This window comes from Danio rerio, chromosome 7 (assembly GCF_049306965.1).
Source record: "Danio rerio strain Tuebingen ecotype United States chromosome 7, GRCz12tu, whole genome shotgun sequence".
Taxonomy (NCBI): domain Eukaryota; kingdom Metazoa; phylum Chordata; class Actinopteri; order Cypriniformes; family Danionidae; genus Danio; species Danio rerio.
Genome location: NC_133182.1, coordinates 22316837 through 22344737, shown reverse-complemented (window position 1 = coordinate 22344737; position 27901 = coordinate 22316837). Strand labels below are relative to the sequence as shown.

Genomic DNA, 27901 nt, shown 5'->3' with positions numbered 1-27901 from the left:
CCACAATTCACAAATGCACGATCACACACTTTATCAGTTTAACTGGTTTTGACATTAGGTCAAAATACTAAACTAAGAAGTAGGGAGTAGAGTAAGAAGAAGATATACACAGTGTACATGTTTATTGTATTGGTAAACTCTTTAGAGTATGAACAATTTCTCGCTATTATCTAGTGGATTTTTACTTGCCTAAAATATTTTGTGATGTTTATGATCACTTATAAAATACATATTCTGCATCTTATAAAACATCCCTAATCCTGTACGTAATACCTAAACCCAACTACCTTAATAATTATTAATAATTAGCAAATTAGTTTAAAGCAATATACACTTATTGCTCACTTTATTAGGTACACTTGTCTAACTGCTCGTTAACAAATTACTAATCAGCCAATCACATGGCAGCAACTCAATGCATGTAGGCATGTAGACATGTAGACATGGGCTGCGTCCGAAACCGCATACTTCCATACTATATAGTACGCCAAAATCAGTATGCGAGCCGAGTAGTATGTCCGCATTCATAGAATTCGAAAATCAGTATGCGAGAAATACCCGGATAACTTACTACTTCCGGCGAGATTCCGGAGTGCGCATCCCATGCATGCTGCGCTATCCCATGATGCCCCGCGAGAGAATTCATGAATGGAAGTATAGCGACGCAACACAGGTAGGTCACGTGACCATGACAAAATGGCGGATGTAGTACGTCCGAATTCCATTCATCCTTTTCACATTCATACTGTATAGAACGTACTTCTCTAACGGCCGAGTAGTACGTTTAAATTCAAATGCAGTACCTACTGAGTAGTAGGCGGTTTCGGACGCAGCCATTGTCAAGACGATCTGCTGCAGTTCAAACAGAGCCTCAGAATGGGGAAGAAAGGTGATTTAAGTGAGTTTGAAAGTGGCATGGTTGTAAACTAATATGGGGTGTCAAGTGATTATAATTTTGTATTTCATTTCATGACTGGAAAAACAAACATCACAGTTTAATGGCACAGACATTACAAAATATCATTTTTGGGTGGAATTGCCTTTTTTATGGGAGGGAGGTTTATGTTTGCATTTTTAGACAGATAGATCAAGCAAACTCTATATAAATCAATAGCCAGACAGCTCTAGCTACAATTATGTTATTTAGCTGTGTCCTTAAACACCTTTACCACAGCATTTATGGACCCTTCTGTTTGAAAGACCTATTGATTGCTTGAACGCTTTAGTGCTAAAGTGGTTGTAGCCACTGTGCTCTACGTGTAGTGTGTGTGTCCTCTTCAATATATTAGCATGGCATTTTCAAGAAGAGCAGGAGGCTTTTTCCTGCCTCTGTGGTATTGGATGTGTGCTGGTGTGTGTGTGTGTGTGTTTGAAGTGCCTGCTCCGGCCTTGAATACAGTGCGAGATGTATGTATATCAGAATGGAGGATGACAGGCAGAACTGCTGCTCTCTTCTACTGATGCCCACACACACACACACACACACACACACACACACACACACACACACCAACTTTTAACTACTGTTTCAAGCAACTAAGGCGACCAGATTTTACAGACATGTCCTTTTGATTCCGCACAAACCTTTTTTTGTGTAGTAATCAGTAAGACGAGTCATTGCACTGTGCAAAAAATGAGAAATACAACCAATATCAGCTTCTACATCACCTACTCCTTCGCTCTTTCTGAACAGACCAACATGCAGCCTGTAATATTTGCTCTGTATGATGTTGAATAAGTTATGATCTTTGACTGTAACTTGTTCCTGTCAGTCAACTGTGTTTTCATTACTTTTCACTGACATGTGAAGAACTTGAAATGTCTGTACGCCTGCAGATTTGAAGTGCAAGTTTATGTCCTGTTCACAAACATCTACAGGGGGTATCCACCAACAGTAAAAACACAATTACATTAAAAAAAAAAATCAGGTATCGGTCCCACAGGTTATAAGACAAGACAGAGGAAAGCAGAAACTATATTTGTTCTTAATAACCAGTGTTCTTTTGCATTTTCAACAAAAAGAAAAGGATTCAGTGGTTGCCCTTTTTTTCATACAAGATAAGTTAAACTGAAGGTATCAGATGACAATACTGTAAAAATATAAAGCACCATATTTATGTTCAATAGAATGTTAGTAAGACAAATAGAACATAAATGACAGAAAACATGAAAAGTTAAAGACAGAATAAACGTTAAAATAAAACGAGGACAGAAGGATAGAGGAAAAAACCTTAAGGATAATAAATATAGAATAATAGGAGTAGAATAATAAATAGGATAGAGAAAATAACAAAATGATTGTAAGCAGGCAAAATAACATCAAATTGACTAGCATTTTACATGTTTTTTTATTTTTTTAAAAATTTTTTATGTCTAAATTCCCAGCAGGGACTGATTACGTTATACCCCAATGTCTTGGAGACCTTGCATCTTTATTGGAAATAAAAATCAGGTTGTTGTCAGAACCCAATGTCAGGCCAACGTCAATGGCCAACGTCCAACCTAAAATCAACCAAATATAAACATCTAATGATGTTATAGCTTGACGTTGTGTTGACATTACCACTAAGACATCTACCAGACATTGGATTTTGGGTTTACGATGTTGGCTCGATCTTGGAATTTGGTCACCTTCCAACACAACCTAACAATCAACCAATTGTCAATGTCATTTGACATTGTTGTTGGACATCAGAGTAACGTTGTCCTTAGATGCTGGCTAGACATTGAATTTTGGTCACTTGACGTCATGACCTAAATCTAACCTAATATTAAAACAACTTATCTTGTTTTGTGCCTGCTGGGTCTTGACTTCTATTTGACACACATAGGGGAGCACAGGGCTCAAAAGGTAAGTAATGGGAGGTAAAATGTAACACACAGTTTTAAGGTATTTCCTAAGGGTTAACCATGGCATGTTTCCAAAGTTTTCACCACAGTATTGGCAGATGTCTTTCTGCCAATTATTGAAAAGTTTCAGTAAAATTTGGATGAGAAACATTGGAAAAACCATTTTAGCAGTATAAAAGCATTTTTTTATTATTCTCTATATTCTTTTTATTTAAAAATAATCTGTGAAAGAATAAGTAAATTCTTATATTGTTGTGACTACCATCTTCTAGGCTAAAAGATGGAACCATTTTAAAAGATGTAAAAAAACACACAGTGACTGCTAGCCAGTTGAGGAAAACACGACACAGCGGGGACACTTATAACATTGTGTTACAAATAATCCACACACTGTTGGACTCCAATTAAACTAACAAAATAATTGTTGAATTTTGAGTATAATGTTGGGAACTTTTAAAATTAAAAAATGTTTTTTAATAGAATTTTTTTTTAATAGATAATTTTTTATTGCTAATACTACAAATAAATGCATTGTATAATAATGGATAATAATGCAAGTAAATCCAAATATGTTTATTTAACAGATAAAAAAATAAACATGCAAAGAGTAAAAAACTGAGTTAGATACTGTGGAAATATACTATTTAAAGTAAACCGAATTTAAATTAATTGTGTGAAATTTGGCTTTAAGCATGTTACAACTAACCATCTGTCTGTTACAACTTGCCCCAAAGGGGGTAAATAGTAACATTTTTACTCCTAGTGCTTTTGGCAATACTGCAAAGAAACCATAGGTTCGGCAATCTTACGGTCGGTGCTCAATTTTAGGAGAGGCTTGTGTGTTGTTGGTAATTCATTACTCATTATTTGGGCAAAACCAAAAAAAAGTGTCACTTTGTGCCCCGCTTTCCCCTACACTTGAAATAAATGAAAAAAAAATCAATCGATTTGTGTTTGGACAACATGAAGGAATTAAGTTAACATGCTACTTTTTACAAATTGAAGTGGATGGAATAGAAAACAATTAAGCGGTCACAAAAACTCAAGAATTTTGTTGTTTCACGTCATTTTAAACAGGTATTTTCAAAATTAGATTATTAATTAGGATAGTCCTTACATTTACAAGTTTTGATACCAGGTTTTATGGTGGTTTGACATCAAGGCTCATATATGAAATTAACTTAAATGACTGAATACAACACTGTAAAAAAAATCTTGGTGTTTTCTCAACCCAAATCGATTAAGATAACAATGGTTTTATGTTCAATCTACTTACATTTGTAAAAACAATGAAGTCCCTCTCCCCCAAAAAACTCAATAATTGTGTTTTTTCAGCTCATTTTAAACAAATAGTTTAAACAAGCAGCAAAAATCATATTCAGAGTGAAATATTCCTAGAGTGATTGATATTTTAAGAAGAATGATTTACAGAACATACCATAGACAGACAGAGAGATCTAATGACAGAACATAATCTTTTTTTTCCCCGAATGCCTTAAAGTCCAATAGTTGCCGCTCTACCACACCAGTGCTCTAGCCAATCTCTTCATTCCTCCCCCTCTCTTTCTTTCTTTCTATCCCTCGTTCTCTCCTTGTCCTCTCTCCCCTGCTCAATGTCAGTGACGGCAGGGCCACCGGTGATCGCTCTGTCTTCCGTAACATGGCTCAGGGTTTTGGTCGCCCCATTACAGAATCCATTTTCTACAGACAAGAATCTCATTTCAATTTCGGTGTGCACGTTTGTTTTTCGTGTGCATGTCAGTGCGTATTGTGCCTTAATGAGCCGAGGTGTGGTTTTGCGCACAAGCACGTGCCGCACAAAAGACTGCATATCCATTTTGTGTGTATTTGTATGTGTATATGTATGCACATAAATTGTGTGCTATTTCATTTCTTCTCAATGACTTTCCCTCAGCAGAATCAATTCTTCCGGTGGGAGTGAAGTGGCAGGGAAGCAATGCGATTGGTGGGAGGAGCAATGTTCACTCGTTTAGACAAGAGGGATTGAAAATGGGAAGGAGGGTTGGACAAAAAAATAAAGTAATATCCCATCATCTCTCTCCCTCTTTTCTCTGGCTCTGAAATGCAGCCCCATTATCCTAAGTGCAATAATAAATACAGCAATGATCCAGAATTAGTCTTGTTCCCTTCCAACTACACAGGGAGAGAACAAAGTGAGTGCAGGAAAAACAAAATGATAAAGGACGGAATAAAAGAGTAAGAGTAAAAGCACAAACAATGCCAGCTGTATCCAAAAGTAACCAAAAAACAAACTAAATTCATAAAAGCATGTGGGTTTTTCTGAATCAGTATCTATCAACATGTGAACCTGACTTCTGTTTCAGGAATAATGGAAAACATCAGGTTTGAGAGCTGCTTTCAATGTGGTCTGATTGATTTAATGCTTGATTTGAATTTTTGTCTTAAATCATATTTTAGTACCACATTCATTTCCAAGCATATCACAATTGCCAGCCAGTCTTTCAAAGAAACCTTCTATAAATCCTATTCATCAAGAATAATATAGTAAATCTGATATGATGCCCGTAAATCTTACACACAAATGTATTAATAGAGTAGCTTCCATAAAAAAGCAAATCCATTAGTCCGTGTAGTGAAAGATCAGTTTGGTTAAAAAAAAAGGGAGGTATCAAAATCAGAGATGGGAAAAACGGTGCGATAAATAAACGGATTTACTAATCGTGATACTTTTTTTAGTAATGAGTAATCAAGTAACCCTTCGCTAAGCCACACCTAAAAACCGCCACTAACCAATCGTGGCTTGGAAACAGTAGCTACGCGCAGGAGCTTGGTCAAGCTTTCGAGCAAAGGAGACAAGCCAAAGCGTTGTGCATGTGGATTGTGCAAATCTGATACCCGGTATCCTAAAAGTTTGGACAGAGTGGTGGAATTGCTTTCCCTTTTCAAAACCTAAAACGCAAGAAGAAGAGAAATGCCAGCGTGGATAAAGCTCTGTAAGGGGTGCTAAAGGAACAGAGTTAAGTTGGTTTTGTTTTGATATTCCTGACACAGTCATAGATGGCAATAACTCACACACCTCTTACCCTAAAAAGATCTAAACGGTGTTTCCTACAAAAATACAAAGCAGGTTATGTTTCCCAGCTGTCTTTTCCTTTTTTTTTTTTCACATTATGAGCACTGTTCCGTTTAAGCCCTCGCCATAGTAGTCATACTAATAGCAATCATAATTCCATCTCTTTCAAGCTACGAATATTTGAAATTACATATCAAGAGAACAAAACCGAGATCACAAACTGAGCACTTGCGATCAATATACTTTACCCGCAGCTGTTTTTCAATCATTTATATCCCTTATGTCCATGTCAGAGATACAGTTCACCAATGTTTTCGTTGGTCTTTTGGAGATTTAGTCAATGGTGACGATGTTATACAGAGTTAGTGTTTACTTTTATATTTGGTGTCGGATTAATATTTTCTGGTGGAGAAAAACTATTTGTTCACTTCTGCTATCTATCCATTGATTTGCATTTCATTTTATTTATTTATTCCACTTAACAGCAAATTAGAATAGAAACTGGATAAAGAGCACACAAACATACTCACAGTTAAAGGAACTGTACATTGTTATGGGTTAATGATGCTAATAATCTGCACAAATCCACCAGTTTCCCCTTTCTGGCTATTCTTTCTATAAATGAACTGTAGAAGCACTGTCCATGTTTTTCCTTGTCTGTTAGTAACGCTATATTTCATTACACAACAATTAGTCTATCAGGATATTTGGCTAAAAAAGAGAAATCACGGTTTAGTTATAATTAGATTATTTTTAAATTTCACCTCACCTGCTGTGCATGAACTAAGTTGTTAAATGATCAGCGTATGAGGCAGCTAGGCTAAGCTAGCTTCAATTTTAATTAAGTTATTTTCTAATCGGTTGCCTATTATGTGGTGAAAATACCCCTGTAATTCATACTGCAGTCCTTTTTTTTTTTTGTCTGACTTTCTCACATCTCACCTGTTCACCAAAAATTACTAATTATATCCCTGGCAATTTCTGACACCAGCGCATACATATTGTAATAGACGTGCCAGGCACCAAAGCTTTACAGGCATAGCAACAGTAACTTAGGGCGGGGCTTAGCGAAGGGTCAATTATTGTTTCCTCTATTACAAAGCCATTGATAAAATGCACGTTACTATAATTGAGAATACTGAAGCTGTTTATATGTGAGCAGTGTCTCTCTAAAGCCTGATTTATACTTTTGCCTGGCCACAACTTGATGATGTGTACGCCATTGTGATATTTTTTTAAAAAGAAACCCACTGTAAAATCAGACGGATAAACATAGAAGTAGGAAGTTTCCAAAGCTACGTAATATCATTCAAAAATTTAAAACTAAATATTTTTTATAAATGATTGTAATAAATTATAAAGACTAACTATTCAAGATTCTGTTTTCCTTTGATGCATCACTTGCTTTTTTAATATCTCGGTCTGTTTTACCTTTTAAACTTTTTGTTAAATATTATTGACAACAGAACATGAGTTGCTCTAAAAATACATTTTTTATTATGGAAAGAATAAACCACTCACCAAATATATATATATATATATATATATATATATATATATATATATATATATATATATATATATATATATATATATATATATATATATATATATATATATATATATTATATATATATATATATATATATATATATATATATATATATATATATATTATATATATATATATATATATATATATATAATATATAATATATATATATATATATATATATATATATATATATATATATATATATATATATATATATATATATATATATATATATATATATATATATATATATATATATTATATATTATATATATATATATATATATATATATATATATATATATATATATATATATATATATATATATATATATTTATTTATTTATTTAATTACCAGTGTATGTTACTGGTTACTGTGCACAGTCAACAAACACCATCTGAGGTTTCTAACAATCTTAGATCGAATGCTGGAAGAATGTGGCGCTGTGGTGGTTTACCAGCTAATGCAGCATGAAGCTCTTATTTGTAAACACAGCAAGTGTATTTGATGCCCGTGGGGAGCTAGTGTGGTTAGCATTAACGTAAGCGTATTGATTGTAACATTATCGCATTTAGTCCATTAGCCACTGCTGGTGCAGCTGGACTCACAGGGTCTCACAGGGCATTAACCAGCGTGCATTAGTGTTTGAAAAGATTGGACTTTTGAGGTAAAGTCATCAGCCCATGAGCATTTATATAGCATGTACAAGCTCACAGGGCTGCGGCTAATGAGGTGAATGGTGAAAATGATTCTTCAGAGGCCCACAACAATTCCATGAAGATTAATGTAGGAAAGTTAAGTGGTAAGTTAATTGAATGTGTTTTGTAACAAAAAAAAAACATAATGCCAGTACTCTGTTATACAAGCGAGCTATTCGTTCTCCAAGAGCAGTCTGATTCTCTGTAGTGAAACTGAACAGACTAGAGTTCACAAGGAGAGCCAGTCTTGTTGACAGGAGAGAAATGAAAATCTGCTCACTCTACCAGAAATGAAAGGGAGGAGAAAGAAGCCAGAAAACGGTGTAAGGTTTATCAAACAAGTCATTTTAACAGTAACAGACAAGTTGTTCCCACAAAGGTCAGGAAAAGACAAATAGGTTTAAAACCATGTCAAATGCTTGTTTACATGTCATGCAATCACTTAAAATGGGACTCTTAATTGCCACAGGCAATACTTTACGATAAAGCTCAATTTGTTTCTAACCCCTTGTGATACTATCACAAGATGTATTTACTTCAAATACACGTATTTAACAACATACTTTTCATGTCAATTTGCACATAACAGGTGCACATATAACGTTGTATATAGTAATACACCTGTACATACACTTCGTCACCTTAGAATTATAAGGTTATATCTGCGTTCTGTATTATTTTCAGATAATGAGCTTTAAAGTTTTTGCATTCCATAGCAAACAGTGTGTTTAACATTTGTTTTTTTAAATAAAGTCTTAAAAGTCTTATATATTAAAAAAAAAAAAACATTCCGTAATGTAAATAAATTGTCACTTAAATCAATAACTCAGTTGCAGAACAAAAATGCGAACTGACCCAGCCAAGGCACGAACCAGCGACCTTCTTGTTGTGAGGCAACAGCGCTACCCACTCCATTACCGCACCACCCTTTTTCACAAAATATAAAAATAAAATGTAAAGCATCGTCATACTATACCCCTTTGCACAAGATTTAAAAATAAGTACTGTAGCTAGCATCCCCAGAATGTGTCTACAGTTGTAGCTCCAAATGTCCGGACCCTTTTTATAAATAGCCAAATGTGCCTCTATTTGGGTGAGAGCAAAAACAGAGCATTTTTGTTGTTACTTTAAATGCAAATTAACACATGCATTCTTAAAGAAGGCGGAGCCTTTGCACACAATTCCGACATTGCAGGGGGGTATGATAAGTTTCCTAATTTTATATGGTGAATAACCAGAATGCCCTGGAAGATATTTTTCTTGCATATTTATTGAGAATACTATTGTTCTTCTTAAATTTTAGTCATGCACATTTGAGTTTTGTTACATCAAATGATGAGAAATAATGTTTACTGCATTCATGTGTCTTACCATTAGTGGTGGAAATACTGAAAAATCATCCTCAAGTTAAAGTAACATTACTTGCCCAAAAATGTAGCAAAAGTAGAGTTTAAATATCTGTTGTAAATATTACTGAAAGTATGAATATAAAGTAGCCCTATTAAAAGTACTCAAGAGTAATGAGTATTGAGTTTAACACTGTGAAAGGCTGATGAGTTTACATGCAATTTGTTTGTGTGCGTGTGTGAAAACAACATTCTGTAGTGCTATAGTGATTAAGGGCATTTCAGTCATCATACAGTAAACATCCATCATCTTCTCATCACTGACATACAGTCTAATCCAGGCGTGTCCAAACTCGGTCCTGGAGGGTTATCTCCAACTTGCTTCAACACACTTGCCATCAAGTTTGTAGTATATCTAGGAAGAGCTTGATTAACCATAATCAAACACACCTGAACCAGCTAGAGCTAAAATTCCCAAGACACTGGCCCTCCAGGACCGAGTTTGGACACCCCTGGTCTAAACGGTCTCTGGGTCATGTAACGATTTGGACATCTTCTAGGACACTTTTAATGCTTCCAAATGCTTTACTGCATTTATGAAGCACCCATGTCGTGAGGTAGTTTAGAATGATGCTATACAATTTCTATGTGATTTGATCAGACTGATAATTCTACTTTAGCCAATCCCCATAGACAATAAAAAAGAAAGTAGTGCCTGCAGACTGAAGGAAAGTAGTGGAGTAAAAGTACCAATACAGCGCAAAAAAAGGAAAAAGTACAAGTACACATTTGTAAAACTACTTAGTAAATTACAATTGTTGAGAAAAAAATACTCAATTACATTAATTTGAGTATTTGTGATTTGTTATTCTACACACACTGGTTACCATTAAAGATATTTAGTAGTTGTAGTAGACACTGAGCATCTTCTGTAAATTAGTATGTTTGTCTGCTTGGATAAGTTTTTTGTGATGAGCAATGGTTCACCGTATGACAATATACAGTAGTATATGTTAGTTATGCATAGGTTTTTTTTTTTTAAATAGCTCTTATGGCCAGTGTTTTGTTTGTATTTATGATTAATCTATGTACAGTAGCACCATTGTCCTGCAAGACACAGTATGCCGTTCTTCTGTATGTTCACACATGTAACAGAATGACAATAAAGCTCGACTTGACGACTTTCTCATTCACAGATGCCTAAGGTTGTGTTTTTGCCTGAGTAACAAAGTTAGCTTGTGTAGATATATATACTTCAAAAACAGCGGAATACAATACATTTCTTTTACGTTCCTACCATGTTTTAAATGGTTAAATTTTGGCATCCACAACCACCAGAAATTTGAATATCTTATGGTTGTTAGTTCCAATACGGACTCCAGGGATGGTATCACTTTAACATGGAAAAAGTCAATTCAGATATTCAAGATATTCTCTCTTTAAAGATCTTAAAGTCTCAGAATCAGAAAGTAATTAAAACTGCAACTTAATTAACACCAATAGAGACTGTAATCACTGAAATGTGTGTCACAGTATTCACTGGAGTCCCTCGGAACTTAATAAAAATGAAATGTGTGAATGTAAGCGTTTGTGGTGGGTAAGAGCAGTATTCCCTGGTCTTCATCTAGTCAGCAGAAGGCAAATGTTGTGTGCGTGCGATGGGTTTTCTCTGCTGTGATTCAGGCGATGGGAGCAACAGAAGGCAGAGGCTGACGCTTCATGTCTCAGCAGCCTCTCCTCGGGAGGACAATGAAGTTTTAAACTCACACTCAAGCAAGCAGGAACTAATGAGCAGTACAGACACACAGCCCCAAACTTTACATTCAAACCACACTGTCCAAACATCGCCTGTGTGGCTGTAATAAATGAAACGACTGCACTAAATACCAGGAAACTGACATCTCCAAACCTTGGTAAATCACATTGTGTGATTAATTTAAAAGGTGAACTTCTTCAAATGTGTAAGCGATAATGTCAGCCGCAAAAATAACTCTGTCCTACCTTTTCAGCAGTTTTTAAACCACAAAAGAGTTTGCATTTAGTGCAAGTGGTTAGTTAATCTGGGCCTTAAGCCTGATTTATACTTCTGGGTCGGTGATTGATGTACTACATGGTACATCCCTTACATGTACAGTGTATCCGGAAAGTATTCATAGCGCTTCACTTTTTCCTCATTTTTATGTTACAGCCTTATTCCAAAAAGGATTCAATTCAATTATTGCCACAAAATTCTTCACAAAATACCCCATAATGACAATGTGAAAAAATAATTTTTGAAATTGTTGCAAATTTAATAAAAATATAAAACCTGACAAGTCCAAATGTATATACGTGTTATGTACAGCCTTTGCTCAACACTTTGGCAGCAATTACAGTTTCAATCCTTTTAAATATGATGCCACAAGCTTGGTACACCTGTCTTTGGGAATTTTGGCCCATTCCTCTTTCCAGTACCTCTCAAGCTCTATCAGGTTAAATGGGAAGTGAAGGTGTACAGCCATTTTCAGATTTCTCCAGAAATGTTCAAAAAGGTTTAGGTCTGGGCTCTGGCTGGGCCACTCAAGGACAGTCACTAAGTTGTTGTGAAGCCACTCCATTGATATTTTGGTTATGTGCTTTGGGTCATTGTCCTGCTGGAAGATGAACCGTCGCCCCAGTCTGAGGTCAAGAGCACTCTGAAGCAGGTTTTTATTAAGGATGTCTCTGTACATTGCTGCATTTATCTTTCCCTCTATCCTGACTAGTCTTCCAGTTCCTGCGGCTAAAAAACATCCTAACAGCATGATGCTGCCACCACCATGCTTCACTGTAGGGATGGTATTAGCCTGGTGATGAGAGGTGCCTGATTTTCTGCAAATGTAACGCCTGGTAAATCACTCAAGAGTTCAATTTTAGTCTCATCAGACCAGAGAATACTTTCCGGATGCACCGTATCTGAAGCCATTGTGAGCATTTATACTTCCGTGTGGTGTCTGTGCTGTTCTGGCAATAATACTTTGGAAATACTAGCTGTCAGTGGGTTTTCTTCGTTCCACTGTGTCGAGTTTCTTTGCCAGTGTTTTGAGTTTAGGCAGTAAATATGTGTGATACTATTGTAATTGTAGATCAAACTCACACTCATTTATGAAGGAAAAGGTGGGAATGGGCGAATGTTCAACATATCATATATTTTGATTTAATGCCATGTCAACAAAAACGGCTATTCTCATGGCAAAAATATTTAATTAATAAATATACAATTAAAAACTACAAACAAATAAATGAAATAAATTAGATAACATCTAATGCTATTATATGATAAAAATATGAAATTTCTTTCCAGATGACACTTTGCTGAATATCTCTTTGAGTGAGTTTATTTCATTAAAAAAAAAACTACTTCAGTCATAAAAAAGCAGGACAGTTTAATTGAATGGGTTTTACAGTAATATGAAATTTGCAAAACAAACACTAGGTGGGGTCTTTACCTTTAAGCAAAAAACAAGGCATAATCTTGTCCAATATGACATCTGGTAAATCTGCCCTCTCCTGTAGTTTGTAATGCAATGAGCTGCACAACTTTCTAGATACCTCAGGCTGTTGATGTTGCCATCCACTCTGCAGATCTCTTGCACTTGCCCCAAACCGAATGTAACCCCAAACCATGATTTTTCCTTTACCAAACTTGACTAATTTCTGTGAGAATCTTGGGTCCATTCAGGTTCCAATAGGTCTTCTGCAGTATTTGTGATGATTGAGATGCAGTTCAACAGATGAATCATCTGAAAAACCTACCTTCTGCCACCTTTCTAAATGATCAACTAGAAGTCGTTATTATTTGTTGCTCTTAAAACTGAAATCGACGACAAGACTTTTATCAGGTAGTGTAATTCTAACTGCATTCATGTCCCACACTAAATGTATTGTAGGTAATATTAGCTATTAGAGAACACTCATATCTGCACTTCCAGTTTTTACACTTTAAAAAAAAAATGCTACCTTCACACCAGACGCAGAAGAAGCATCAAGCACCAGTGATTTACATGTTAAGTCAATGCAAAGACACGTATAGACACCCTGCAGTGCACTACGCACGAATGAAGAGGCTTGAGTTGAGCGCTTAACCAATCAGGAGATTGCTCTTGTGGGGGCTTGATTATGGACACCACCTGTTGTTGGTGTCCAGGAGGAAAACCCCCTCTGATACGGACAACAGTTCATCAAACTGGGATCGACTCAGTCAGAAGCACCACTGAAAGCCTCAATCATCCAGGTATAGTTTCTGGAGGAGTTCATATGTTTACAAAGCTGAGTGCACCTCAGAATGGATCTAGTGGACTCAGACATGGCTCCAAATGAATCAACACTGTTTTTCATCCTTCATAAAGCACATAAACAGTTATTTTCTCAATCAAATCCATGTCAGCCATTCAGCAACAAAGCTAGAGTCACCGGGCAAACAGAAGCCCTGCCCATCAAGTGAATCCGCGTCCATTGTGAAGCGGATTTGACGCGCGAATGAAGCAAGTAAACTCAAAATGTTCACATGTCTATTTACGAGCGAATACGCCATCTGGTGTAAACACAGAGGCAAGCTGCAAAGCTATTTTTTAAGTTGACTAAACTCAAGTACTGCACTTGACTTGTTAACTTGAGTTAACAAAAAAAAAATGCTCTACAGCAAGTTGCCTTAAAATTCTAAGTTAAGCCAACTTTTTTTACAGTCTAACTAACACGTACAGTAGGAATTACGGTAACTCGTACAGGATGAATCACTAAATAACCATATACACCTTTAAAACTTGTTTTTCCTTCATTATTTTAATTAAATATTTAGTGCGTGTTTTAACATTCAACTAATTGTATTTTGAATACTATTTACAATAGATAGTACGCAAATTATGACGCAGCACATTTCTAAACTGTGAATGATCCATTCACACTAAATTTTCCATAATATTAAATCCACGTCATTTCAGTGCCAGAGTACTGTAACTCCAAGCCATGCATGACAGAAACAAAAATGACTGAGCGCACATTTAATTATTCTATGGATATAGCCTGAATAAATGTAGCTCTATGAAATGACGATGCCATATAAAGAGCGTCTCACACATTGACTATAATGGAAAATCCAGGAGAAAATGCTGGAGAGCTGCATCAGTCAGTGCTGGAGAGATACAGATAAGACAAGGTATGAGTTTATCCAGCAACTGAGCAAATGAACTTAGTAACTACAGATGGGCTGACAGTGATAATGATCGAAATGGCCAGGCAGTAGAAAAACAGAGGAGATGTAATTCAAATAAGTCCCATTTTGTCCCCTAGGAAAACAATGGGAAGAGATGAGACTGCCAAAAGCAAGCAATCAGAGAACAAGAAAGAGAGAAAGAGAGAGAGAGAGAGAGAGAGAGAGAGAGAGAGAATCCTAAAACAGTGGATCTCAGGATAGCGAGAGATGGAGTAACATCCCGATCAATAAACTTTAATTGCATTCAGTGGAAGAAATGATCCACGTCACTATGCTCATCAGTAATGCCTCCCATCCTTTTCTTATCTTATCTCCATCACATGACCTCTGACCACCAATCAGGGCCTACAGCAGCTGGTTAAATGTAAAACTGGATAATACAAGATAGGCAAGTGTTTTTCAGAGTGTAAACACACACACATAGTTCTGTTTTATAGCCTAGTGAACATTACATCAATGTTTTTTTATATATATATATATATAAAATGTACATTCTAAGGGAAAATAGTTGCTTGAGTTTTATAAATGAATGAATGAGTGGGTGTTGTGCATGGACATATTTGGAAATATCTCTGAATGTTCAGGATTAGGTATGGGTTTGTAGCTCTCAACATTTCTTAGAATTTTTCTAATAAAATCAAGGTCATTTATAGCATTTTAATGACAATTTGTATAACTAGAAAAGTTCGGAAGCAAACTTTATGGAGGCTTGATAAAGCCTAGTGTAACAGTTTGTGGTAGTTTCAAAGTTTAAATCATTGAAGTAGTTAAGAAGTTAGAAACAGTTGGCAGACAGATAACTACATTTCAAGAGTTCACACTTAGCTGATGATTGATTATAAGCAAGTTTGGCATGCTGTCAGGGAGAGAACCCTGAGCTCGAAAGGTCCTTGTACCCTGGGCTCCCTCCTGTTAACAGGGCGAGAGGGCAGCTTTGAGCTCAGGTAGATCTCGAGAACTTCCCCTTTTTGATAAGAGCTGATGACAGAAAATGATTGTTATGAAGAGATTTGCTGCTGGATGTGAGTTTGACTATTGTGCTAAACTTAGATTGATTAATTAACTTGTAGTGCATGTTTTTGGAATGTGGGAGGCAACCGGAAAACCCGGGGGAAACCCACGCAAGCACAGGCAGAACATGCTAACTTTGTGCAGAAACAACAGCCGGCCTGCTTAAGGACTAGAACTGGTGTCGTTCTTGCTGTGAGGCAACAGTGTTAATCACTGAGCCACCGTGCCACCCTATGAAGGAAAAGGTGGAAGAGAAGGCGTGGAAGGGGGGGATTCTTTAAATTGAAGATGACTGTAGTGAGAAAACCTGGCTCTTTATAGTGGGAAAGAAATTGTCTGATTGGTGGATCAGACATAGTTAATGCAGAACCAGGCGTGTTCAATCATAATCACGTGATCTTCTTGAAAATAGTTTATAAATAAACTTCACATGTTTCTTGTCTGAATTGGCATGTTTCTCGCAAGGCAGTTGATAGGGGGTGTTGACTGGTTGCTAAGGTGTTGATAAGTGGTTGCTAGGGTGTTCTGAATGGTTGCTAAGGCATTGATAAAGTGTTTTGACTAGTTGTTAAGGTGTTGCTGGGTGACTGGTAAGGTGTTCTAAGTGGTTGCGAAGGTGTTGCTATGCGGTTGCAAGGTTTTTTTGACTGGTTGTTAAGGTGTTGCTAGGATGTTTTTATGTGGTTGCTAAGATATTTCTAGGTGCTTGCTAGGGTGTTCTGAGTGGTTGCTAAGTTGTTACTAGGTGGTTGCTAAGGTGATTCTAGGTGGCTGCTAGGGTGCTCTAGATGGTTGCTAAGGCGTTGCTAGGCGGTCACTAAGGTTCTAAGTGGTTGCTAGGCTGTTCTAGGTGATTGCTAAGACGTAGCTAGGATGTTCTAGGTGGTTACTAAGGTGTTTCTAGGAGGTTGCTAAGGTGTTCATAGTATGAATTAGCATGTTGCTAGTATGATTAGCATGCCGTTAGTATTTTTTAGTAAGGATTAGTATGTTAGTATGTCCAATGTAAAGTCAATGACAGTTTGTTACAATGAAAGTCTATGGGACAGTTGAAAGGTGACGTAAGAGGTTGTGGCTAGTAAGTTGAAAGGTCATCAGTGATTGGCAGATTGGTGGTCTGAGCTAAATGAGCCCAACTTTAAGTCTGTATGACAGTCTGGCGGAAGTTATGAAGTCATTAAGTTTGGTCCAATGTTAAGTCAATGGGACTTTTCTGAATTTTCCAGGTCAGTTTTAGGAAAACTGTATGTCGGATCAGTTGGAAAAGACATAGCAACCCGAGTCAGACCAGTTTGGAGATTTGGTGTAAATTTTGTGGTTGTATATGAACTGTCTAGGAGGAGATGCATATAGAAATTAGTCCGAAAGAAGAAGACTGAAGTACAATACGTTTATGTAGTATAACAGTATTTTGGTTTTCTCAAGCCAATTTAATAATCAAAATAGCAAAGATTTTCATTTGTTGTAAATTGACCAATTGTTAACTTTAAGTTTAACTTTACAAACTGAAAACATTTTTATTTAAAATTGGCAAGAAATGTCATCAGATGTTTGCAGAACAACCAAAAAAAAAGTGTTTTACACAAATTCAAATACAAATTCAAGTGACATCTTTGAGAAAAATCTGAATATCATTTAATTGTATAATTAATTTAATAAAATATAATTGTCTATTTTAATATTAGTTTTCACATTTTATCATCAGTTTCTTTTATTAAAATGTAATTGTTCGTCATTCATTTTCTTTTGGGTTAGTTTCTTCATTTATAAGGGATCGCCACAGCAGAATGAACCGCCAACTTATCCAGCATATGTTTTACACAGTGGACACCCTTCCAGCTGCAACCCAGCACTAGGAAACATCCATACACTCTCGCATTCACACGCATACACTAGGGCCAATTTAGCTTATTCAGGTCACCTATAGTGCATGTCTTTAGACAGTGGTCAGTGCTTAGTTTGTAAATGGATAATTACTAGAAAAAAAACAGGGAAATAAAAGTTACCCCGACTGACATCCACCACGCAATTTCAGTTTTCCTTGAACATGGCATTATTAAATGGTTTATACAGAAAAAAAATATAAAATTTCTGAATGGTCTTTAATTATTTTGTGCAATAGAATATAATGTTATGGGTCAACATTGGTTAAAAAAAACAAACAAACATGTAGCTACAAACATAAATCATATGAAACATCGATATCCAGTTTACTAACACCACTGACATTCAGTTCACTTCACTATTATGTGCCAAGCGAAAATGACTCACTCTGTCTAATCTTCAAGAAGAGCCTACGGTTACCTCTTCCGTCAGGTTTTTCGGCTAACTTAAGATTGCTTTGCTTTTGCTTCCCGTTATCCTGATATATTCGCGGAGTTTCATCTTCTCAAGATCTCTCTTGATCAGGCTCATTATCAGATTTACACGTGGTTTAAAAAAAAAAAATAATAATAATATATGCATGACCGCCTCTGGCATTTTGAAAATACAGCTATTATTTATGTAGGCCACTATGCCATTATTTATTTTCACACGCGAAACAATAATCACCCACCATTGAGAGTGATTGTAAATGTAAGAAAGCTGATAGGTCGAAAGTGACTACCTTTATGTGTGCACACACACAATCCACACAGCTTGCTTGCTGTTTTTCACTCTGAATCATTCACACTCTCTCTCTCTCTCAAGCATGCACACACACACACCAAGCAAAAGTAATGCCAGATCAGTTAATATAAAAACTGGAATGCAAAATACAAATATCTGACATTTCCCGGAACAAGATCTGGCTCAAAGTAAGCACTGACTAGGGGAAACCGGAGCACCCGGAGGAAAGCCAGGCAAACACAGGGAGAACATGAAAACTCCACACAGAAAGGCCCAGCTGGGACTCAAACCAGCAACTTTCTTGCTGTGAGATGACAGTGCTAACCACAATTTCTTTTAATTGTTGTTATTATTACTATTATTGTTATTGATAGCCTTGATTAGCCTTAGCCATTTTTCCTATTGAGCTGACAGCATTTAGCATGAGATTTTTTTTTTTTTTAGAAGCTTTCGTTTTAGAAGGCAGCGTAATTAAGATGCTTATCTTGTGGAGCAGTCCATGATCGCTTAAACTTTTCTTAGCCACTCTTTTGCTCATGAACATTTAAGAAACAAGACCTGCACATGCACAGAAAGCAATACCAACACAATGCTCTCTGGAGAAAACTGAAGGACAGTGATTAATATCTCCAACAAAAGAAACAGAAACAACAACGAAAAAAAAAAAAACTTGTGGTCGAACCGCCTAAAAATCTAATGGCAACTGTGAAACAATGATAAAAAACTTCAGTACAGATCACTGAGAGGGTAGAAGAAGCCAAACAAAGCTAAATAAGGTTACAAAGGCGAACCAGAAGACAATATAATAGAAGAAAGTCAAGTCTCTGGAAGAAAGCCTCTCAGCCTGGTTGTGTCTTTGTTTTTTCGAAAACAGAGAAAGACAGCAATGAACTCTCTCTCCCTCTCTCTCAGACCCTCACTGAATACATGCACATCTCTAATGGAGATAAATGTAGAGCAGTGGAAGTGCACAGGGGCAAAACTGAAAGAGAGAGACAGATGAAGGGAGGGCATGTGGAAATAGAAAAGGATGAAAGATGGATGGATGAAATTAGTGAATTACTTGTTGAGGGAGGGAAAAGAGAGGAATGTTGATGTGGAGGTGGAAAAACACAAGTATCTCCATCTAACATGATGAAAGTCAAATGATAAAATAGCATGTGAAGTACAGTAGATGTGGTTCAGTGCATAGCAGGGGGAGGGCATAAAAAAACGCTTAATAGAAATGTAAAGCTGTGCACAGGGTATATACAGAAATCGGGGAGTGAATTTAATACAGTTTAAGACTGTTTTAGACTTTTTTTACATTAAGGCCTCATAAACACTTTCGGTTTCAACTGGTAACATTGGCGACAATTTAACTTGAATTATATTTACTAAAACAGACTGTAAGAAACTGATCCAAAACTAAAACATTCATTTACTGAAGAAAAATGTTAATCAAGCAGGTGATATTCGCCTATAGAACTGCAGAAATAACGCTGTTGCCTTGGTCACTGCAGTAAACAAAGCAACGTAATGTCAAATCTAGCAGGATTATATACTAGCACGATTTTATAAACTACACAGCATCCCAATTTTCGCAGATTTAATTTAGGCAAACTTTAGCATACAACTACCCAACAAACACACAACATTGCCTCAACGTAATAACCTTCCTACAACATTGTATACCAACCTTGTAAAAAGGTTGAGGAACTACATTGTTGCTGAAGGTTGACACGACGGTGTCATAAGGTTGCGATTTAAACGGCCGTTGCTTTAGGTTGTGCATGGACGACAACTGTACAACATTTATTTATCATCAATGAATCAGTTTAAATTTCAACAGACCATTCAGCGTCTCATTCAACAACAACAAAGAAGAGTATGGCTTCATTTCATTCATTCATTCATTCATTCGTTTTATTTTCGGCTTAGTCCCTTTATTAATCCGGGGTCACCACAGTGGAATGAACTGCCAACTAATCCAGCATATGTTTTATGCAGCGGATGCATTTCCAGCTGCAACCCATCTCTAGGAAACATTTATACACACTCATTCACACTAATACACTACGGACAATTTAGCCTAACCAATTCACCTGTACCGCATGTCTTTGAACTGTGGGAGAAGCGGAGCAACCGGAGGAAATCCACGCAAACGTGAGGAGAACATGCAAACTCCTCATAGAAACACCAACTGCCCCTGCTGAGGCTCGAACCAGCGACCTTCTTGCTATGAGCAACCTACTGCGCCACCGCGTCACCCCTGCTTTTTTTCTTCTTGTGAAATAAGTCATCAGTGGTCATTTGTGTAGTCCGGTTGTGTCAAGCTCTGATCTCTCTTTTTCACTGCCTATTTTACTTGTGGCTGCTGTGGATCCATCTCTGAACTGGATTCTCGGTTGGATTTCTTTCTCTGACTGCTTTCTCCGCGCCAACAACTGTGCCTGGTCTATGGCTGTGCTCCCTGGTCTGCTGTATTTTCCAATCCAGAGCTTCAACTTACTTTCTCGATTGACATTTTAATTTAGCCTACCCTTTCAGTTATATTATAAATTTCAGTTAATTATTTGATATAATCTAAACATTTTATACTGTTATACTGCTTACAATTTGATGAGTACTGTACTTAAATGGGAAATATATAATAAAAAAAAGTTTAGCTTATATACATCTGTGTGGCATTTTTACACAAAAGCTCGATGTTGCCTTTGGAAAAATATAATGTCGTACAGACATCGCTACAATGTAGATGTGTTTGTTGGGTATACATGTTATAAATCAATAAATAATACAAAATGTGATACTTTGTAAAATAGCATTTAAGACTTTATAATACCTTTTAAGGGCCTTCAATTTCTCTACATTAATTTATCAACTCCTTAAGACCCTGCAGACACCCTGTGTGCATACAAACATGCATAAAATATGGTCAAATGTGCATAGACTACAATGGAAACATTTACCAAATAAAGCCACCGTCTCTCAAAGTGGTTTGGTATTATTACTTCCCAGAACTACAATTGTTTTATGCAACATTCCAAGTTTGTACATCATTTAATTCACATATTTGGATGAAAACATAGCTGCTGACTTTTTTTTTTTTATACTATGGATGTTAAAGGCAGCTGGTTACCAACATTCTTTAGAATATCTTCATTTGTGACCATTCGTTGCAACAAAGGCTCATTCTAAAAACGTTTTCAGGAGATCGTGAATTATGTAGACAAATGTACTATTGCTGCATTTTATCTTTAAAACGAATGCAACAGGGCAGTATGACGCCATTCCTTTCGTGCTTATCAGCTGACTGCTTACCTTCATGTGGACAGCTTCTCTGCTGTTACCGGTTTGTCCAGTGGCTCGTCGCATACATTAGATGATTTGAGATGCAGAGTGGAGTTGATTGTGACAACGGGGTTCAAGTCTGGGGTCCGTTCTTCGTACGTGGATTACTCAGTTAGCTGGATTTGGATATTGACGATTTGACATGATCCAGGATCGTTTCGTTCTTCAAAGCTGATCCGAGAGTTGTTGTCATAGCAACAGTTCTGCTAGGTCAAACCTGATCGGGAGCAGGTTTAATTCATATAAACAGGATTAGATTGGCTTAGTTCAAGCAAAGATAATACAGAAAGTATGTTCCGAATTCTGATATTTTCTTACAGTAGTAGTTATATAAAGTTAGGGAAATTGTACATATTTTTTAACTATATATATAAAGTTATAGTCATTAATAAATTAAGTTATACATTTTAATAAAACGTATGCAATCTGCAACCTCGAAATAAAAGTAGGCTACAAAGATTGCCACCTGGTGGTGCAAAGAGAAAGCTTATTGATATGAACTTTTTAGATCGCTTTAGTACAAATTGTGTATAATAGAAATGCACAATATGTGACTTTTTTAAAGCAATCATTTCAGCAGTCATAAACATGTTTTGATAGTTAATATGCCGGTGATTTGATGCTTCACAAAAGTTGCAGACACCTTTACCAATATGAAAACACTTTTGTAAACAACCAGTTATTCTTTACACCGATTACAAAATGGCTACTATAATAAAGGAAATCTTTTCTAAATGTGGAACTAAATACACTGATTTGCATTGAAATACATGATGAATACACTTGACACATGAAAGTGGAAAGCCTGCAGCTCACATCAAATGTGGAAGGTTATTGCGTGTCATATTTAACAAGCAGTTTACTGCTAATTTGACGTAATTTTGCTCACATGGATAATTGAATATTAATCAGATGATGTCATTACGCTGCTGTGCCGTCATCCAATCGTTGCATTGCTGATCATGATTTCGAGGATCGATCAAGTGTGCCGCAAGCCTACGTTTGAGTGAGGGTTTCGGCCGTTAGATCGCCCCCTGGGGGCTGGCTGCAGTACAAGTCATAAAGCCCGCCTCCTCCGTGTTAATGAAGGAGACTTGAGCCCAAATAAAAAAAAATATTACACTTGCAATAAAATGTCCCGAAAGATAATTCTGGTCGATTAAGGCACTGGTTATTGTGCTGAAATAGGTGCAGATCTTCATTTTTGTAAACAGTTTGTTTTTAGCAGTAATTTAATGCTGGGCGTGTCATCGTGATTGACAGCTGTGATTGACAGTTTCTCAAAGCGCGGCGTCTGAGCTTCGGCAGGAGACTGAAGTAGACTGAAATGTTATTATTCGATTTCTGTGTTATTTTACCATGACAAAATGAGTTCAGCAGTAAACTATAGTTTCTGACATACATGATCCTGGTGGAACACTGTTTATTCGCTAAGTTCAGGGCTTTTTTCCGGCTTTATTAGTTTGCTGATACACGCCTAGCCACCCAGATAGCAAAACACAGTTCCGGCTAGATTCTCGCCTGCCGGAGACTTATCCCTTAGAGCTCAGACTGACTAATGTTACCTCTGCTGGACCTACTCCGGATGCCTGGACTCACTACCCAATTCCAGCCCGAGTCAATCGAGCCAGATGCGGCGGCCGAGCGAGCAGGCGCTGCCGCATGCGAGCCGGAATCAGCCCGCGACGCCGCGAGTAAGTTATGCGCTGCGGCCTGGAGCTGGCGCGATTGAATATATAAAACCCTCATATTTGTTAACGTTATTACATCCATTTGTGTTGATATGACAGCAAACGCATGCTGAGAAGTTCGGGGGGCGTAGTTGATTTTACATAAAGCGTTTGATTGGAAGCTCGACTCTGCTCATTTTCGCGGCTCCTCCTCTGGCTCCATCAGACAATCCTTCTGCGCATGTCTGGCTCCAATTTCAGCAGTCTTTTGCGACAGTTTGTGCCCGTCAAGCAGGCGTTTTGCCCTCAAGGCGTTCAATGGGAAAAAGGGCTGTCGCGTCGTCCATATTTTTTACAGTCATTGGGATCGATAGATCTGTCCTTTACAACACACGCAGCGATCTCAGATCAGTTTATCCAGACATTCTAATCTGATCCGCGAACTCGTTTGAAGAACCAAATTAGTGAGAGATCAGTTATCAAGATTAAAAGATCCGGGATCTGCCAAATAATCTTAGATCATTTAAGCAAGGTACGAAGAACGGACCCCTGGTGAAGGATGGTTCCACAAAGCAGATAAGACAAAAACAAAAGCTAAAATATAAAATAAACATGTAAATAACAGGGTAAGGATATGGTAAAATCTAAAAATGTGGTAAAAAAAAAAAATCAGGCTGCCGCGAGGGCTTTTCTTTTTCTAGAGTGCTTTTCAAAACACTGTCGATTGGGTTTAGGGAAGTGAGTGAGTGAATGAGTGAGTGATGGAGGGGGATCGGTTGGTCAGTCAGTCGACAGCGGCTTCTGGTGGATTTACACGAGAAGAGCAGGCACGAATGGCACTTGAGAGAAATTTGAGATCTGAAAAAGCATACACAGGGGCCTCTGGCGGATTTGCGAAAACAAAAACTGCAAAGTACCAAGGTATGTATTTGGTACACTCCAGAAATGTACAGTAGGCTATATATGGGTACGTAATCAAAATGAGCCTGCCTGGGTTGCATTCATCATCACTCCAGTCTTCAGTGTCACATGAACCTTTAGCAATTATTCTAATCTAAATGTGCTGCTCTAGGAATATTTTATATTGTTTTCAATGCAATAAATAAATAAATAAAAACATTGCTTATCAACGTTTATTTTGTGTGTAAAACTCAACATATAAAGTAATGAAATAAAAAATATATTTATTTGTAGACACTGATTCATGAAGTTAAAAACAAAACCTCTTATAACCCTTTAAACACTTTTATTGTCACGTTTGATCAAGTTCATTATTGTTTAACTTTTTTTACCTAGTTAGTATGATTAAGTATCGTTATATTATTAATCCAAATGGAAATCTTATTTTTAAAACCACTGTATAGCTAATAGTGAAATCCGCTCAGAGTTAGAATGACACGGAAACTATTCAAATACAAATGGAGCAGATGAAAATGAAGTAGGCTAATATTGGCCGTGCAGTCTGATCTCTGTGTGGTGAGGTGAGGTAAGGTTACACAGTGGCCTAATTACTCTGAATGCCCAAGGCTCAGTTCTGGCCCAGTCCCATTTACCTGGAACAGGTAACAAAGCTGGCGCTCTGCGGCCAGACATGGGAAAAAAAAGTGCTAATGGCCTGCTGTCAGCATAAGGAGATATGGCAGGTCTAAACAATGTCTCTAAATTGCAAGAGATTTTAAGGAAATTTGCTGCAGAGCTAAAAGCTATGTAGTCCTGAAAGCTGTTCAGGGTGTAGTTGGCAAGAAGCTTAAAAACTGCTACAGGAAAATATCAGTAATTAAATGGCCTGTGCTTGTGAGTGGCAGTGTTAGGAATAATTAAAAAGAAAATGTGCATACATCAAACAGCCAATGAAATGCCAGGAAAATCTTTTTAAAGGAGACATAACAATATTTAGCTTCAAACATCATTGGAAAAAAGTAACCTGAGGCATATAACTAGTCATGAGTGTATTATTTTTAAAATAAAGATTTATACATTAATAAATAAACTCTCAATTGATCCATACTTAACTATTAAAAAAAATCTAGAATACGAGGGTTAACAAAATACAGACTAAAATTGCTTTGTCTAATCAAAAATGTTTGACAGTAGTAATATACAAAATACATTCATAGAACATGAATTTCGTCATACATGCATATAGAAAACTGTATAATTTTGACACATACATTGTAGGGTTGGGCATCTAAGCTATAATGCCGATCCGATACGCATCTCGATACAAAGAATACGATCCGATATATTAGCGATACATTTATGACATATTGCGATGCAACACGATACGATTCACACCCATATCACGATACAATGCGATAATTCAGCACTAACTAATTAAATCAAGTTTATGAGATGATGTGAAAGAGGATGCTGTGCCATTGAATGAGTTTGATTATTTATTAACCAAGCAAAACCAAGACTTTTTTTTTACAAACTGGCTTTTCTCTCAGAGCCAGAGTGTCAGTTTACAGTACAGGGCCATTTTAGAACATATAGCACATATTATTTAAGGATTTTCAAGATAAACAGAATGTATAAGTGCAATATATATTAAATTATATATATTTGCACTCTTTCAACATAAAGGTTGAGCATTGCACAACAAGAATTGTGATTTAACTTTAACTATGAAAACAAGTTTTACAAAGATATATTTTGCCACTGATTATTCAAAACTTAAGGTCGTGAACTAGCAGTGTTATGCTGCTTTGAAACATCACTATCACTGTAAACAACAGGGTAATAAAAATATAACAAACCAGCAATCTTCTTGCTGTGAGGTGGTCAAACTACCCACTGTGCCACCGTGACACCCATTATTTTTATCATTATTATTATTAATATTATTATTATTATTATAATTAAATAAAAATTAACAGGAGGAGGTGTTTAAAACCGCCTAGTGCGGCAGTATAGAGAGGGCGGCGTCCGCAACACCCAGTTATATCCGCGCATAGGGTGGCAGAATAGAGGTCCGCGACACCCGCGCGTCCTCAGTTATATCCGCGCATAGGGCGGAAGAATAGAGGTCCGCGACACCCGCGCGTCCTCAGTTATATCCGCGCATAGGGCGGCAGAATAGAGGTCCGCGACACGTCACTTCATTTTCATAACCGGTCACTTTCGTTTTCACATTGGGGTTGAGGGCGGCGTGATCGTCCTCTGCCTAGAGCAGCAGTTCAGCTTGCTCCGGCCCTGCAGATGAACAATGCAATAACATCCGTTATTGGCATAGAGCGCACAAAACTTTTGCGCATGGAAAAAAAAACTTGCAGTGCTTTTCTCACTACTTTTGGAGCTGGTAGCTAAAGTTCAAGCAGTGCGAAAGCCGGTGATGTAGGAACACTGGAAGATGCTTTCACAACAACACCGTGGCGCCGCTTCAAGTGAGATATCAGATTACTCGTACTGCCCGCGTATTTTATAGATGCGCGGCACATTTTGCAAATTGCATCTGTCCTGTCAAGTCGTCCATCCTTAAATCCATAATGTTGCCATACTTTAGATTTAAAACTCAGTGGGAAATAAAATGTTTGTTTTGCTTCTCTCGCTTTCTGAGGGCGCACCACTAGCTTCATCCGCACACCTGATACACTGAGTTGTAGTGTGAGTGTACACATCCGCAAATCCGTTGCTAAGGCTTACTTTATGTAGGTCGATTAAATTATGCGCCAAAAACAGGTTGACAACACTTGTTAATAAATAAAAAATACATTCTATATTAAAAAAATAAGCTGTATCTCGGAAAAACCGATGCATCTCGCAAAAACCGATGCATCTCGATTTGCTTCCAAAATTTCATTCATCCTCTGCTGCTCAACCGATGCACTCGCATCGTGCACGCGCATGACCGCGTATCGATACATATCGGTTAATCTTCCCATCCCTAATACATTGTAGTTTTAGTTGTCAAAAATATACTTAAATATATATGTGCAATAGCAAATAGGTCTCACCTTACAAAAAAAAAAGAACCATTCACTGTAAAAGAAGCTCCAATGAAATACCAGTGAGGCAAATGCATGAGGCAAATGCACATTGGCTGCCACAGCGCAAAGTATAAACATGTAATGCTATATAACCATAAAACAACATTTATGCAACACTATTTAAATGAGAGTTTAGCTGTTTAAACTGTTTTTGAAATTCTACTGGGATATGGCTTTGAACGGGGACCTCTGAAATGTTCTGGTACAATCAAAAATAAAAAGGAGAATGAAAATTACCTGATTTAGTGAATGTGCATGTTCCATTGTAGCTCAAACATTAAAGCAGGGGTGCCCATACTTGGTTCTGGAGGGCCAACTGGCCTTAACACTTGCCTGGAAGCTTCTTTGACTAATAAGAGCTTGATTAACTGGTTCAGGTGTGTCTGATTAGGATCATCTAAACTCTGCATGAGAAAGTCCCTCCAGGACCAAATTTGAACACCCCTGCGTTAAAGCACGAAGTCACATTACAGTTTAAGCTTGCAAAATTCTTTCAGACAGTGCTGCGGAAAGGAGCAGAATCAAATAATAGGATTATACATCAATTCGCTTG

General features: G+C 37.0%; 1 protein-coding gene across 6 annotated transcripts in view; it reads right to left on the bottom strand.

Annotated features, from left to right (window-relative positions):
• fgf11a (fibroblast growth factor 11a) overlaps nucleotides 1-27678 on the bottom strand; it is a 196894-nt gene extending 169216 nt beyond the window's left edge. For 2 of the 6 annotated variants that reach the window (XM_073906523.1, XM_073906527.1), the window contains exons 1-3: nucleotides 27586-27678; nucleotides 23907-23953; nucleotides 21660-21768 (exon numbers count right to left, since the gene is read on the bottom strand). The gene's annotated coding sequence lies outside the window, so the exon portion shown is untranslated. Of the gene's footprint in view, nucleotides 1-21180; nucleotides 21243-21659; nucleotides 21769-23906; nucleotides 23954-27585 lie in introns of all 6 variants that reach the window. The other 4 variants (XM_073906524.1, XM_073906525.1, XM_073906522.1 and 1 more) reach the window with 3 other exon arrangements.
• Between the last annotated feature and the right edge of the window lie 223 nt (nucleotides 27679-27901).